Source organism: Dipodomys merriami, unplaced genomic scaffold, assembly GCF_024711535.1.
Source record: "Dipodomys merriami isolate MVZ:Mamm:240054 unplaced genomic scaffold, mDipMer1.0.p SCAF_70, whole genome shotgun sequence".
Taxonomy (NCBI): domain Eukaryota; kingdom Metazoa; phylum Chordata; class Mammalia; order Rodentia; family Heteromyidae; genus Dipodomys; species Dipodomys merriami.
This window is the reverse complement of record NW_027206291.1, coordinates 5991939-6009097: the sequence shown is the minus strand read 5'-3', so window position 1 is coordinate 6009097 and position 17159 is coordinate 5991939.

Below are 17159 nucleotides of genomic sequence, written 5' to 3'. Positions count from 1 at the left end.
TACATTCATCACACTGTTTCTGCACTGATTTAAGTATATGGATTCAGGTTTCTTTGACCAGACATGTTTATAGAAGCTGACTGGAAATATCAGCTGCTAAATACTGAAAAGTTGTTATTAGCTGAAAGACCTCTGGCACACACACTGGCTTTGAAGTTCTGAGCCATGGGAACCTAACAACCATTCAATGGCTTCAAGGCTTCCTAGGAAGAATTCTTTGACTCAGTATGTCCATGGAAGCTCCTTTGATATATCTGCTTCTAAATACCACATGGTTTCTGATAACCATTTGAGTTATGGCAAAGCAACTCAGTATGAAGTACTGAGCAATTTGAATCTAAGAAATCTCTACTGCTGCAAGGTGTCAGACCAAACTTTTAGGTTACCTTTACCCTGCAGGAATACTGACACTAATTGGGAATACCTGCTTCTAAATCCTATAAGGTAGATGTTGGCGAGTGGAACTTTTACATAGTCACCCAGTTTGACGTACTGAGTAAGATAAACCTAAAGTCATCGTACTGTGCTCAAGATTTCAGAACAAGGATTCAGGTCTCTCTGACCAGACATGTTTATGGAAACTGACTGGAAATACCAGCCTCTAAATACTGAATGGTGGTTGTTCGTACCCAAATGAACTCTGGCACACATACACACACAAACACACACACACACACACACACACACACACACACACACACACACACATACACACACACACACAAGGTTTGAGTTTCTGAGCCATTTGAGCCTAACAGCATTTCACTGTCTTCAAGGCTTCCTAGAAGAATTCCAGATTTTTTTAACACAGTATGCCCAGGGAAGCTCCTTGAAAATATCTGTTTCTAAGTGCTACATAGTTGCTTCTACCCACTTCAATTTTGGCAAAACAACTTGGGTTGAATTTCTGAATAATTTGACTCTAATAACTCTGCACTTGCTGAATGCTTTACCACATAGGACTATGGATGCTGATTGGGATCATCTCCTTCTAAACCCTAAAAGGTAGAAGTTGGTGAGTGGAGCTTCTACACAGTCACTCCATTTGATGTGCTGAGTAAGAAGACCCTATGGTCATCACACTGTTCAAGATTTCAGAATAAGGATTCAGGTTTCTTTGACTAGACATGTTTATGGAAGCTGACTGGAATTATCAGCCTGTACATACTGAATGGTTGTTGTTAGCCAAACGACTTCTTGGACCCACACTGGGTTTCAGGTTCTGAGCCATGGAAACCTGACAGCATTTCACTGGCTTCAAGAATTCCTATGAATAATTCCAGTTTATTTGACCCATTATCCCCATGGAAGGTCCATGGAAATATCTGCTTCTAAAAACCCCATGGTGGGGGGACCCAACATGGTGATGGAACAGTAGGGAAACAGCACAGATCTCTCCAACCAAATAGAGAGTTCACATTCCAATGCTTAGTTTCCCCAAGAGATTAACAACTGCAAAAAGGTGAACCCCCAGAGAAATACAGGAAGTGAAAGACAGAAAAGGAAAAAAGTTCAGAACCTACATAAAGACAGAAAAGCATGAAGACCCTATCTCCATCCCTCGCTGGCGGCACAGCTCCACGCCAAACTGCCAAATCAGAGTCAGGGACCCTAGAGCCACAGTGGTTCATCAGCACAGAAGACACCCATGGTGCTGGTACCAGACCTGGACAGTGTAAACAGAGATGGAAACCTCAGAGCTCAGAACCTGCATGAAGAACCTTCATCCTACCCCTCACCAGTGGTGTGGCTCCATGCCAAGCCACCAAAGTGGCTCAGCCAATGGCCTCTGGGGACCCCAGGGCCACAGTGGTCCATAGAACAGCAGCACAGAAAGCAGAAAATGGCCACAGCACCAGACCTGGACAATATAAACAGACAGAGACCGTGAATCCCAGACCCAGTGCCCCCACCACCACCCAGCCCAGCCCACAATCATCTCAATGGTACGCTGAACACAGTAGCAACCAGCGACCTACAGCTCACAGAAACAGCGATCTGCTGGATAGCCCCCAACTAGTTCCAGGATAACTGAATACCCCACAGGGGACATCACCACCCTGCCACAGGAGACCAACACTGGTGGTAACCCCCAGAACCTGACCCAGACCCCTCCTACTACCACCTGGGCTACTGGTCCCAGTGAAGCTGGGAACTGTGCAAGTGCCCCAGCAACTGGTCTAGCACACCCAGCCTGCCTGGCTTGACCAAAGCACCCCTGGGAGGAAGCTAGAATATGGCTGGTCCCTGGCTGAAGTCTGGAACTGTGCCCATGGGCACAGCAGCCAGAGGTGGAAGAAGTCTTACCTGTGTGTCCCAGGCAGGAGACCCAGCAGCCCAGGTCCAGCCAGAGTCTGACCTGTGTATCCCAGGCTAATGTATGGAACTGCGAGTTAGCTCCAGCAACTGGTGGGATACATCCAGCTCATTTGGTTTTGCCAAGAGTACCGCCGCGAGGGAACATGAACAGCTAGGCTGCCAGTCCTTGACTGAAGTGGGGAATTGTCTGTGTGCTCCAGCAGGTGTCTGAATGAGCCCGACCTATATCCCAAGTGGGAGTCTGAGCTGTCTAAACCACCTGTCCCTGACTGAAATCAGGAACTGAGTGCATGCCCCAGCAGAGGATGGAGTGTGTCTGCCCAACAGACTCTAACAAGAATGAGCCCTACATGGATCAGACTAACAGCTAGCGGTTAGCTCCTCCCCCAACAGAACCGAGACCAGGGAAAGTCTCTCTCAGCCAGCCCAGGGCTGAGAGCAGGCTTCAACAATTGATCCAGGAACCAACCCAGAACCAAGCAAAAGCAGCCACTACTGACCAAATCAAATGTTGGGATTCATCTCCAATAATCCCTGAATCCTCAAGCAAAAATCACAGCAAAAAATTACAAGATTCATCAACAGCTGAAACAGCAAACCATCCCCAAAGGCCAGCAACCACCCAGGGAAGAACTCCAGTGAAAGTGAAAAAGAAATGGAAGACAAACATTACAACGAAGAGTTGATAGAGCCAATGTCTCAAGAATTAAAGCAAGAAATGGATCCGAAATTTAAAGAACAAAGAAACAAATTATCAAAAGAGATCAAGGACTTCAAACAAGAGATGCACTAAAAAAATAGATGCAGTACACATCTGTTTTTTTGTTTTGTTTTGCTTTGTTTTTTATCAGTCGTGGGGCTTGAACTCTGGGCTTGGGCGCTGTCCCTGCACTCTTCAGCTCAAGGCGAACGCTCTACTGCCTGAGCCACAGCACCACCTCCGGTATTCTGGTGGTTTTATTGGAGATAAGAGTCTCATGGGGGCTGGGAAGGTGGCTCAGTGGTAGAGTGCTTGCCTTGCATGCATGAGGCCCTGGGTTTGATTCCTCAGCACCACATAAGCAAAAAGAAAAAAGCTGGAAGTGGTGCTATGGCTCAAGTGGTAGAGCGCTAGCCTTGAGCTGAAGAGCTGAGGGACAGCGCCCAGGCCCAGAGTTAAGGCCCACGACCGGACCCCCCTCCCCCCCAAAAAAAGAGTCTCACGGACTTTCCTGCCCGGGCTGGCTTTGAACCGAGATCCTCAGATCTCAGCCTCCTGAGTAGCTAGGATTACAGGCGTGAGCCACCGGCGCCCGGCTACACATCTCTTTAAAAGACAAAATTAATACTTTGGGAACCAAAATAGAAATCATAAATGGTTCAATTTCCTCCATGCAAACCACAATAGAAACCATAGTTAATAGAGTGAATGAAATGGAAAATAGAATATGAGGTACTGAGGACAAAATGCAGCAACTGGAAAAGAATTACAGTGCTTTTGAAAAAAAAAAAAATATGCCAAAGGGAAGTCCAAGAACAAGCAAACAGTGCCAAGAAATTTAACCTTTGTATAATTGGGGACGACAAAGGTGAGGAAGACCAAAACAGGGGGGATGCAACACTTATTCAATAAGATTACCACCGAAAATTTCCCCAATATTAAAAGAGAAAATCTTACATACATAACAGAAGCATACAGAATGCCTAGAAAATAGGATCCCAGGAAGAACACTTCTAGGCACATCATAGTAAAAATGCTAGATTTGAACAATAAAGAAATGATCTTTGCTGGGCACCAGTGGCTCACACCTGTAATCCTAGCTACTCAGGAGGCTGAGATCTGAGGATCGAGGTTCAAAGCCAGCCTGAGCAGGAAAGTCCGTGAAACTCTTATCTCCAATAAACCACCAGAAAACCGGAAGTGGCACTATAGCTCAAGTGGTAGAGCGCTAGCCTTGAGCTGAAGAGCTGAGGGACAGTGCTCAGGCCCAGAGTTCAAGGCCCACGACTGACAAAAAAGAAAAGAAAAGAAAAGATCTTGCACACAGCAAAAGCAAAGAAGGAGGTATTCTACAATGGGAAAAAATCATAATCACTGCAGATCTCTTCACACAGACATTGAATGTAAGGAAAGCCTGGGAAAGTACCATCTGAGGCCTGAAAACAAATAACTGCCAACCCAGACTGGCATATTCACTCGATGGAGAAACTAAAATTTTTAATAGTAAAAATATCTAAAAGACAATGACAGGAAACACAATGCACCTCTCTATAATAACCATAAATATTAATGGACTCAATTCACCATTCAAAAGAAAAAGAATTGCAGATTGGATCAGAAAAGAAGATCCATCCATTTTTTTTGTCTTCAAGAGACCCATCTCACAGCCAAAGATAAAAACAAACTCAGAGGGGTTGGGAAGGTGGCTCAGTGGTAGAGGGCTTGCCTTGCATGCATGAGGCCCTGGGTTCGATTCCTCAGCACCACATAAGCAAAAAGAAAAATCCGGAAGTGGCGCTGTGGCTCAAATGGTAGAGCTCTAGCCTTGAGCTGAAGAGCTGAGGGACAGCACCCAGGCCCAGAGTTCAGGCCCCACGACTGGACCAAACAAACAAACAAACAAACTCAGAGTGAAGGGATGGAGGAAGACTTCCCGTACAAATGCTCCCAGCAAGAAGGCAGGAGTTCCCATTCTGATATCTGGCTAAATTTTTCATTAAAATCAATACAAAAGGGGCTGGGAAGATGGCTCAGTGGTAGGGCGCTTGCCTTGCATGCCTGAGGCCCTGGGTTCCATTCCTCAGCACCACATAAGCAAAATGAAAAAAGCCAGAAGTGGCGCTGTGGCTCAAGTGGTAGAGCTCTAGCCTTGAGCTGAAGAGCTGAGGGACAGCGCCCAGGCCCAGAGTTCAGGCCCCACAACCGGACCCAAAAAATAAATAAATAAATAAATAAAATAAATACAAAAAGACAAAGAAGGACACTACATATTAATAAAGGAAACAATCTAAGAAGAGGATATCACCATTATCAATTTATACCCTCCAAATATTAGTACACCCAAAAACATTAAGCAAATAGTCTCAAACTTTCAGGAAAAAAAATAGCTCCAAATACAATAATACTAGGAGATGTTAATACTCTAAAAGACAGGTCTACCAACCAGAAGATTGGCAAAGAAGCCTCCAAATTAAATGATGCCATATCTCAAGTGGACTTAATTGACATCTACAACTGAGTACACATTCTCAACAGCCCACGGAACTTTCTCCAAAATAGATCATAACATGCTTCATACAAAGAATTTTTAAAAATACAAAAGGATTGACATAATCCCTTGTATTCTATCCAACCACAGTGGAATCAAACTAGTTCTCAATAACAAAGCATACCATAGAAATTACTCAAATACATGAAAACTGAACAGCTCACTTCTGAGCAACACCTTGGTCACAGAAGAAATTAAGGAAGAAATTTAAAATTTCCTACAATTCAATGAAAATGAATATACAAAAGGGAAATCAAGGAAACAACCCCATTCACAATAACTTCAAAAAAAATAAAATATCTAGGAATTAACCTAACCAGAGATGTAAAGGAACTATTTAGTGGAAACTATAAAAGCCTAAAGAAAGAAATCATAGAGGACACAAGGAAATAAGACTTCCCATGTTCTTGGATAGGCAGACTTAATATAGTGAAAATGGCCATACTGCCAAAAATTATATACAAATTCAATGCATTTCCCATCAAAATCCCAATGACGTTCTTTACTGAAATAGATAAAAGAATCCAAAAAGTCGTATATAACTACAAAAAACCTACAACAGCCAAAGCAATTCTAGGCAAAAGAAACAATGGAGGGGGGCTAGGAAGGTGGCTCAGTGGTAGAGCACTTGCCTTGCATGCCTGAGGCCCTGGGTTCCATTCCTCAGCACCACATAAGCAAAAAGAAAAAAGCCAGAAGTGGCGCTGTGACTCAAGTGGTAGAATGCTAGCCTTGAGCTGAAGAGCTGAGGGACAGTGCCCAGGCCCAGAGTTCAGGCCCCACGACCAGACCCAAAAAAAAAAAAGAAAGAAAAGAAACAATGGAGGCGGGATCACGATAACTCATTTCAAGCTCTACTATAGAGCCATAATAACAAAGACAGCTTGGTAGTGGCACAAAAACAGACCCAAAGACCAATGGAACAGATTAGAAGATCCAGAAATAAAGTTATATACCTATAGTCAGCTGATATTTGACAAAGGATCCACAGATACACAGTGGGAGAAGCATAGCCTCTTCAACTATTGGTGCTGGGAAAACTGGGCAGCCACATGCAGTGGACCCCAGCCTGTCACCATGCACTAACATCAACTTAAAATGGATTAAAGACCTTAACATCAAGCCTGAAACTCTGAAACTACTGAAGGACAGAGTAGGAGAAACACTTGAACTTGTAGGCACAGAGCCCCAGGGGCACAACAAATTGGAGAGAGACACCTTAAAATAAAAAGTTTCTGCACAGCTAAAGACATAGCTACCAAACTAGAAAGATAGCCAACTAATTGGGAAAAATATTTGCCAGCAGTATATCAGACAAGGGCCTAATATCCATTATACATAGGGAACTCAAGAAACTAATCCCTCCCAAATCTAACAAACCAATTATTAAATGGACAAGGAAGCTAAAGAGAGACTTCTCAGAAGAAGAGTCACAAATAACAAAGAAACGCATGAGGAAATGTTCATCATCCCTGGCTGTAAAGGAAATGCAAATAAAATCAACCCTGAGATATTACCTTACCCCAGTCAGAATGGCTCATGTCCTAAATTCAACCAACGAATGCTGGCAGGGATATGGCAAAAGGCAAACTCTATTGCATTGCTGGTGGTAATGTATGTTAATACAACCACTTTGGAAAACAGTCTAGAGGTACATCAGAAAGCTTAATTTAGACCTCCCCTATGACCCAGCCATACCACTCCTAGGCATCTACCCTGAGCAACAGGAACCAGGTTACAAGGCCACATGCACCTCCATGTTCATTGCAGCACTGTTCACAATAGCCAAGATATGGAAACAACCCAGATGCCTCACTACAGATGAATGGCTCCAAAACTTGTGGTACCTATATACAATGGAATATTCTGCAGCCATTAGAAAGGACAAAATAGTGGCATTCCCAGGGAATGGATGGAAATAGTACAAATCATTTTGAGCAAAGTAAGCCAAGAGCAGAGAAACAAACAGCACATAGTCTCCCTGATATGTGGATGTTAAATCCAAAATGTGAGGAGATATGACAACCTAAACAGGACTCAAGAAACAAAGGACCTCCACTGAATTTGTAGAATCATTTCTAAATGACTCTATGTTCTTGACTACATATAGGATATATTCCCTCAAAGCTATGAGGAGGGCAAAGGGAAACAGGAGAAATATACAACAGAGGGTCCCATCAGCTGCACTGGAGACACTGATGAAAATGAAATAAGCAACTCAAGAGCAATGATGGGAGGGAGAAAATGAGAGGGAAAGAGGGAACAGCTTACACTAAGCAAAAGGAAAGCAATGTACATATCACCCAATGTGGAAAAAATAGTTGTATTGTCAAAGCTCATAGAAGTCACAAACATTATAGACCATGATAATGACAATTTGCCTTGTGAAGATTAAAATGTTTGACTTTAAGTCTCACTATCTCACAATACTGTGAAATTTGTGTAATAACATAATCTCAATAAAAAATTATTTTAAAAATAAAAATAAAATAAAAACTCCATGGTTGCTGCTACCTCTTTGAGTTTTGGCAAAGCAACTCCGTTTCAGGTGCTGAGCGATTTGAATCTAAGAGTTTTCAACTGGCCGCAAGTCTTTTTTTTTTTTTGTCGGTCGTGGGTTTTGAACTCTGGGCCTGGGCGCTGTCCCTCAGCTCTTCAGCTCAAGGCGAGCGCTCTACCACTTGAGCTACAGCGCCACTTCCGGTTTTCTGGTGATTTATTGGAGATAGGAGTCTCACGGTCTTTCCTGCCCGGGCTGGCTTTGAACCTCGATCTTCAGATCTCAGCCTCCTGAGTAGCTAGGATTACAGGCGTGAGCCACCAGCGCCCAGCTTGGCCCCAAGTCTTTAGACAAGACTTTCATGTTTCCTTTACCCCACAGGAGTATGGACATTGGGAAGAACTGCTTCCAAATCCTGGAAGATGTATATTGGCTGGTGGAGCTTTTACACAGTCACTCAGTTTGATGTGTTGAGTAAGATGAACCTATAGTCATTTCACTGTATTCAAGGTTTCAGAACAAGGATTCATGTTACTTTGACCAGACATGTTTATGGAAGCTGACTGGAAATATCAGCCTCTAAATACTGAATGGTTGATGTTGGCCAAATCAACTCTTGCAAGATGCCTGGGTTTAAGTTTCTGAGCCATGAGAACCTCACAACATTTCACAGGCTTCAAGTCTTCCTAGGAAAAATTACTGTTTCTTCACTCACTATGCCCATGGAAGCTCCCTGGATATGCCTGCTTCTAAACACCATGAGGTTACCAGATTGAATTTTGGAAAAACAACTCAGGCTGAACAATTTGAACATAAGATCTCTGTAGTGGCTGGAAGTGTTCAGAAGGAGTATTCAAGTTTTTTTGTTTTTGTTTTTATTTTTTAAATTAGTCCACATTTTTAAATTTTTATTTATTCATATATATATGTGTGTGTGTGTGTGTGTGTGTGTGTGTGTGTGTGTGTGTGTGTGTGTGTGTGTGTGTGTGTGTGTGTGTATATATATATATATATTTGTCAGTCATGAGGCCTGAACTCTGTACCTGGGCATTGTCCCTCAGCTCTTCAGCTCAAAGGTAGCTCTCTACCACTTGTGCCACAGTACCACTTTTGGCTTGTTTTGCTTATGTGGTGCTGAGGAATCAAACCCAGGGCCTCATGCATGCAAGGCAAGCACTCTACCACTGAGCCAAATTCCCAGCCTCTGTTTTTATTTTTATTTTTGTTTGTTGGTCATGGGGCTTGAACTCTGGGACTGATAGTGTCTCTCAGCTCTTCAGCTCAAAGCTAGCACCCCACACTGACCACAGAGCCACTTCCAGTTTTCTGGTGGTTTATTGGAGATAAGAGTCTTATGGACGGGGCTATGAAGGTGGCTCAGTGATAGAGCACTTGCCTTGCATGCCTGAGGCTCTGGGTTCGATTCCTCAGCACCACATAAGCAAAAAGAAAAAAGCCAGAAGTGGCGCTGTGGCTCAAGTGGTAGAGCGCTAGCCTTGAGCTGAAGAGCTGAGGGACAGTGCCCAGGCCCAGAGTTCAGGCCCCACGACCGGACCCAAAAAAAAAAAAAAAAAAGAGTCTCATGGACCTTCTTGCCCGGGCTGGCTTTGAACCACAATCCTCAGATCTCAGCCTCCTGAGTAGCTAGAATTACAGGCTTGAGCCATCGGCGCCCAGCCTTTTTCAAGTTTTTTACCCCTTAGGACTATGGAAACTGATTGGCAATGTCAGCTTCTAAATCCTAAAAGGTGGATGTTGACGAGTAGAGCTTTTACACAGTCACTCAGTTTGATGTGCTGAATAAGTTGAACCTATGCTTATTGCACTGTGTTCAAGGTCTGAGAACAAGGATTCAGGTTTCTTTGACCAGACAGGTTTATAGAAGCTGACTAGAAATATCAGCCTCTAAATACTGTTTGAGTTAGCTGAAAGACCTCTTACACACATACTGGGATTGAGGTTTTGAGCCATGGGAACCTAACTTTTTTTTTACTAGCTTTGTGTATGACCATGAAAGCTCCCTGGAAATATCTGCTTCTAAATACCATGAAGTTACTATACCAGCTTGAATTTTGGCAATGCAACTCAATTTTAGGTGTTGAACAATTTGAACCTAAGAGCTCTGCAGTGGCTGTAAGTATTCAGAAAAGGCAGTCAGGTTTGCTTTGCCCCATAGGACTATGGACACTGATTGGGAACATGTGTTTCTAATTACTAAAAGGTAGGTATTTGTCAGTAGAGCCTTTACACATTCACTCCATTTGACATGCTAAGTTGAACCTGAGCTTCTTGCACTGTGTTGAAGACTGGAGAATAAGGATTCAGGTTTCTATGACCACACATATTTATGGAAGCTGTCTGGAAATACCAGCCTTTAAATACTGAATGGTTGTTGTTACCCAAATAAACTCTTACACGCACACTGGGTTTGAGGTATACAACATGGGAATCTAAGAGCATATCACTCACTTCAAAACTTCCTAGGAAAAATCCCTGAATTCAAGCCTCACAACAAACAAAAAAGCTAAATAGTACATGGTTTCTTCTATGTGCTTGAATTTTGGCAGAGTCAGTAGTCCTATAAAGTAAAGGAAACTAAAAGCTTTGAAGCCTTGCAGCCAGTCAAGAGCTCTTAGATTCAATAGCTCAGCACCTCAAACTGAATTGTTCTACCAAAACTCAAATGGGAACCACCAACCATTTGGTTTTTAGAAGCAGATATTTCCAAGAAGCTTCCATGGCATACTGGGCCAAAGAAACCAAAATTCTTCCTAAGAAAACTTGAAGCCAGTAAAATGTTGTTAGGTTCCTTGACTCAGAACCTCAAACCCAGTGTGCATGCAAGAGGTAGTTCAGCTAACAACAACTGTTCAGTAGTTAGAGGCGAATATTTCCATTCCGCCTCCATAAGCAATTCTGGTCCAAGACACCTGAATCATCATTCTGAAGTCTTGAACCCAGTGCAATGACTGTAGGTTCATTTTACTCAGCATGTCAAACTGAGTGACTGTATAAAAATACCACTCACGCCTGGCGCTGGTGGCTCACGCCTGTAATCCTAGCTACTCAGGAGGCTGAGATCTGAGGATCACGGTTCAAAGCCAGCCCGGGCAGGAGAGACCGTGAGACTCCTATCTCCAATAAACCACCAGCAAACCGGAAGTGGCGCTGTAGTTCAAGTGGTAGAGCGCTCACCTTGAGCTGAAGAGCTGAGGGGCAGCGCCCAGGCCCAGAGTTCAAGCCTCATGACCGACAAAAAAAAAAAAAAAATACCACTCACCAATATCCACCTTTTATGATTTAGAAGCAGGTCTTCCCAATCACTGTCAGTAGTCCTATAGGGTAAAGGAAACCTGAAATCTTGGTCTGAATCCTTGCAACCAGTAGAGAGCTCTTAGATTCAAATTGCTCAGCACATCAAACTGAGTTTCTGTGCCAAACCTAAAATGGGGAGCAGCAACCATGTAGTATTTAGAAGCAGATATTTCCAAGGAGCTACCATGGACATACTGGGTCAAAGTAACTGGAATTCTTCCTAGGAATCCTTGTAGCTCGTGAAATGCTATTAGGTTCCGTGGCTCAAAACTTCAAACCTGGGCTAGGAAGGTGGCTCAGTGGTAGAGTGCTTGCCTTACATGCATGATTCCTCAGCATCACATAAGGAGAAAAAGCAGGAAGTGGCTAGACCACTAGCCTTCAGCTGAAGAGCTGAGGGACAGCACAGAGTTCAGGCCCAGGACCAACAACAACAAAAAATAAAAATAAAAAAAACCTCAAACCCACTGTATGTTTAAGACTATGTTCAGCTAACAAAGACCATTCAGCATTAGAGGCTGATATTTCTAGTCAGCTTCCATAAACATGTCTGGTCAATGAAACCTGAATCTTTGTTCTGAAATCTTGAACACCATGTGATGACTTCAGGTTTATCTTATTTAGTATGACAAACTGAGTGACTGTGTAATAGCTTCATGCATCAACATCCACCTTTCAGGATTTAGAAGCAGATGTTCCCAATCAGTGTGTGTAGTTCTATGGGATAAAAGGAAACCTCACTGGGCGCTGGTGGCTCACGCCTGTAATCCTAGCTACTCAGGAGGCTGAGATCTGAGGATCACGGTTCAATGCCAGCCCGGGCAGGAGAGACCGTGAGACTCCTATCTCCAATAAACCACCAGAAAACCGGAAGTGGCGCTGTAGCTCAAGTGGTAGAGTGCTCGCCTTGAGCTGAAGAGCTGAGGGACAGCGCCCAGGCCCAAAGTTCAAGCCCCACGACCGACAAAAAAAAAAAAAAAGAAAACGATATAAGGGAACCTCAATGCTTCTTCTGAACCCTTATGGCCACTGCAGAGGTCTTTGGTTCATATTTTTCAGGACCTCCACCTGAGCTGCTTTTCCAAAAGTCAGGTTGGTATCAGTAACCTTGTGGTATTTAGAAAAAGGTATTTCTAAGGAGCTTACATGGCATACTTGGTCAAAGAATCCATAATTCTATCTAGGAAGCCATTGAACCAGTGAAATGCTGTTTTGTTCCCATGGCTCAGAACCTCAAAGCCAGTGTGCATGCAAGAGTTCATTCTGCTAATGACAACCATTCAATATTTAGAAGCTGATATTTCCAGTCAGCTTCCATAAACATTTCTAGTCAAAGAAAACTGAATCTTTGTTCTCAAATCTTGAACACAGTCAAATAAGAACAGGTTGGACTTACCCAGCATGTCAAACTGAGTGACTGTATAAAAGCTCCACTCACCAACATCCACCTTTTAGGAATTAGAAGCAGATGTTCCCAATCAGCATCCATAGTCCTATGGAATAAAGAAAATCTGAATGCCTTTTCTGAATGCTTACAGCCACCGCAGAGCCCTCATGTTCAAATTGTTCAACACTTCAAACTGAGTTGCTTTGCCAAAATTCAAGCTATTATCAGCAAACTCACAGTATTAAGAAGCAGTTATTGCCAGGTACCAGTAGCTCATACCTGTAATCCTAGCTACTCAGGAGGCTGAGATCTGAGGATTACAGTTCAAAGCCAGCCCTGGCAGGAAAGACCCTGAGACTTTTATCTCCAACAAACCACTCAGAAAACTGAAGTGCACTGTGGCTCAAGTAGTAGAGCACTAGCCTTGAGCTGAAGAACTGAGGGACAGCACCCAGGCCCAGAGTTCAAGTCCCATGCCAACAAAAGAAGAAGAAGAAGAAGGATAAGAAGAAGAAGAAGAAGAAGAAGAAGAAGAAGAAGAAGAAGAAGAAGAAGAAGAAGAAGAAGAAGAAGAAGAAGAAGAAGAAGAAGAAGAAGAAGAAGAAGAAGAAGAAGGAGGAGGAGGAGTAGAAGGAGGAGGAGGAGGAGGAGGAGGAGGAGGAGGAGGAGGAGGAGGAGGAGGAGGAGGAGGAGGAGGAGGAGGAGAAGGAGGAAGAGGAGGAGGAGGAGGAGGAGGAGAAGGAGAAAGAGAAGGAGAAGAGAAGAGGAGCAGGAGGAGGAGGAGGAGGAGGGGAGAAGGAGGAGGAGGAGGAGGAGGAGGAGGAAGAGGAGGAGGAGGAGGAAGAAGAAGAAGGTGGTATTTCCAGGGAGCTCCCCTAGGCATACTTGGTGAAAGAAACAGGAATTTTTCCTAGAAAGCCTTGATGCCAGGTTCTCATTCTCAAATCCAGCCCACTTGCAAGAGATCATTCAGCTAACAACAACCATTCTGTATTTGGGGGCTGATGTTTCCAGTCAGCTTCCATAAACATGTCTGGTCAAAGAAACCTGAATTCTTGCTTTGAAATCTTGAACACAGTGCTTAACCATAGGTTCATCTTACTCAGCACATCAAACTGAGCATAAAAGCTCTACTCGCCAACATCTACCTTTTTGGGTTTAGAAGCAGATGTTCCCAATCAGCATCTAGAGTCCTATGTGGGAAAGGAAACCTGAATGCCTCTTCTGAATGCTTACAGCCACTGCACAGCTCTTAAAGTCAAACTGTTCACCACCTCGAACTGAGTGGCTTTGCCACAACTCAGTAACCTTGTGGTATTGAGGAGCAGATATTTCCAGTGAGCTTCCATGGGCATACTGGGTAGAAGAAACAGGATTTTTTTCTGAGGAAGCCTAGGAGCCAGTGAAATGCTGTTAGGTTCTCATGGCTAAGAACTTCAAAACCAGGTTACTTGCAAGAGAACATTCAGCTAACAACAATTTTGAGGCTTATAGTTCCAGTCAGCTTCCATAAACATGTCTGGTCAAAGAAACCTGAATCCTTGTTATCAAATCTTGAATACAGTGTGATAACCTAAGGTTCAGCTTACTGAGTATGTCAAATTGAGTGACAGGTAAAAGATCCACTGGCTAACATCCAATTTTAAGGCCTTAGTAGCAGATAATCCCAATCAACAGGCATACTTCTGTGGGGTAAAGAAAATAAAATGTCGGGCTGGGAAGATGGCTCAGTGGTAGAGCGCTTGCCTTGCATGCCTGAGGCCCTGGGTTCGATTCCTCAGCACCACATAAGCAAAATGAAAAAAGCTGGAAGTGGCGCTGTGGCTCAAGTGGTAGAGTGCTAGCCTTGAGCTGAAACGCTGAGGGACAGCGCCCAGGCCCAGAGTTCAGGCCTAACGACCGGACCCAAAAAGAAAAAGAAAATAAGATGTCTTGTCAGAAGGCTTACAGCCAGTCAAGAGCTATTACAGTCAAATTACTCAGCACCTCAAATTCTTCTGGCAAAACTAAAATGGGTAGCACCTACCATGTGGTGTTTAGAAGCAAATATTACCATGAAGCGTCCATGGGTATACTGGTTCAAAGAAACCAGAATTGTTCCTAGGAAACCTTGAAGCCAGTGAAGCCAGTGAAATGCTGTCAGGTTCACATGGCTCAGAAACTCAAAGCCAGTGTGCATGCAAGAGGTCCTTCATCTAACAACCACCATTCAGTATTTAGAGGCTGATATTTCCAGTCAGCTTCCATACACATACAAAGAAAATTAAACCCTTATTTTGAAATCTTGAACAGAGTGTGATGACCATAGGCTCATCTTACTCAGCAGGGCAAACTGAGTGACTGTGTAAGAGTTCCATTGGACCTTTGAGGATTTAGAAGCAGATATTCCCAATAAGTGTCCATAGTCCTATCGGGTAGAGAAAACCTGAATGCTTGGTCTGAAGCCTTGTAGCCAGCTGAGAGCTCTTAGATTCAAATTGCTCAGCACCTCAAACTGAGTTGTTTTGCCATAAAACAAATAGGTAGCAGCAACCGTGTGTTTTTTAGAAGCAGATATTACCATGGATCTTCCATGGGCATACTGGTTCAAAGAAACTGGAATTTTTCCTCAAAACCAGTGTTCATGTAAGAATTCATTCAGCTAACAACAACTGTTCAGAATTTAGAGGCAGATATTTCCAATCAGAGTCCATAAATATATCTTGTCACAAAACCTGAATCCTTATTCTGAAATCTTGAACACAGTTGTGATGACCATAGGTTCATTTTACTCAGCATGTCAAACTGAGTGACAATGTAAAAGCTCCACTCCCCAACATTCACCTTTTAGCAGTTAGTAGCAGATGTTCCCAATTGGGGTCATTAATGTATAAGGTAAAGCTTGGTCTGAAGCCTTACAGCCAGTCAAGAGCTCTTCAATTCAAATTGCTCACCACCTCAAACTGAGTTACTTTGCCAAAGTTCAAGCATGTACCACAACCATGTGATTTTTTTTTGAAGCAGCTATTTCCAAAGAGCTTCCAATGCATATTGGGTCAAAGAAACTGGAATTCTTAGGAATCCTTAAAGCCAGAGAAATGCTGTTAGATTCCTCTAGCACAGAACCTCAAACCCGATGTGTGTGCAGAGTCATTCAGCTAACAAGAACCTTTCAGTATTTACAGGCTGATATTTACAATCAGCTTCCATAAACATACCTGGTCAAAGAAACCTGAATCCCTATTCTGAAATCTTGAACACAGTACAATGACCATAGATTCATATTACTAAGCAGGTCAAACTGAGTGACTGTATAAAAGTGCCACTGGAAAAAAATCCACCTATAATATTTAGAAAAAGATGTTCCTAATTAGCATCAGTAGACGTATAGGGTAAAGGAAACCTGAAATCTTGGTCTGAACTCTTGAAGCCAGTCAAGAGCTCTAAGATTCAAGTTCAGAATCTAAAACTGAGTTGCTTTGCACAATTCAAGAGGGTAGAAGAAACCATGTAGTATTTAGAAGCAGATATTTCCAGGGAGTATCATTGGGCCTACTGGGTCAAAGAATCCAGAATTCTTTCTAGGAAGCATTGCAACCAGTGAAATGGGATTAAGCTCCCATGACTCAGAACCTCATCCCCAGTGTGCAAGGAAGAAGGCAACAACAACCATTCAGTATTTAGAGGCTGATATTTCCGGTCAGCTTCCATAAATATGTCTGGTCAAGGAAACCTGAATCCTTGTTCTCAAACTCTGAACACAGTGCAATGACCATAGGTTCCTTTACTCCGCACATCAAACTATGTGACTGTGTAAAAGCACCAATCCCCAACATCCATCTTTTAGGAATTAGAAGCAGATGTGCCCAATCAGGGTCCATAGTTCTATGGGGTAAAGCACACCTGAATGCTTCTCCTAACGCTTACAACCACTAGAGAGATCTCAGGTTAAAACTGTTCAGAACCCCAAATTGAGATGCTTTGCCAAAATTCAAGCTGCTATCGGTAACCTTGTGGTACTTAGAAGCAGATATTTCCATGATGCTTCCATGGGCATACTGTATCAAAGAAACAGAACTTTTTTCCTAGGTGGCCCTAAAGCCAGTGAATTGCTGTTAGATTCTTATGGCGCAGAATCTTAAACCCAGGTGGCTTGCAAGAGGTTATTAGGCTAAGAACAACCGTTCAGTATTTAGAGACTGATATTTCCAGTCAGCTTGCATAAACATGTCTGACCAAAGAAACCTGAATCCTTCTTTTAAAATCTTGAACATGGTGTAATTAGCATCGGGTCATCTTAGCATGTCAAACTGAGTGACTGTGTAAACGTTCATCTGACCAACATCTACCTCTTAGGAATTAGAAGCAGATGTTCCCAATCAGCATCCATATCCCTGCAGAGTAAAGGAAA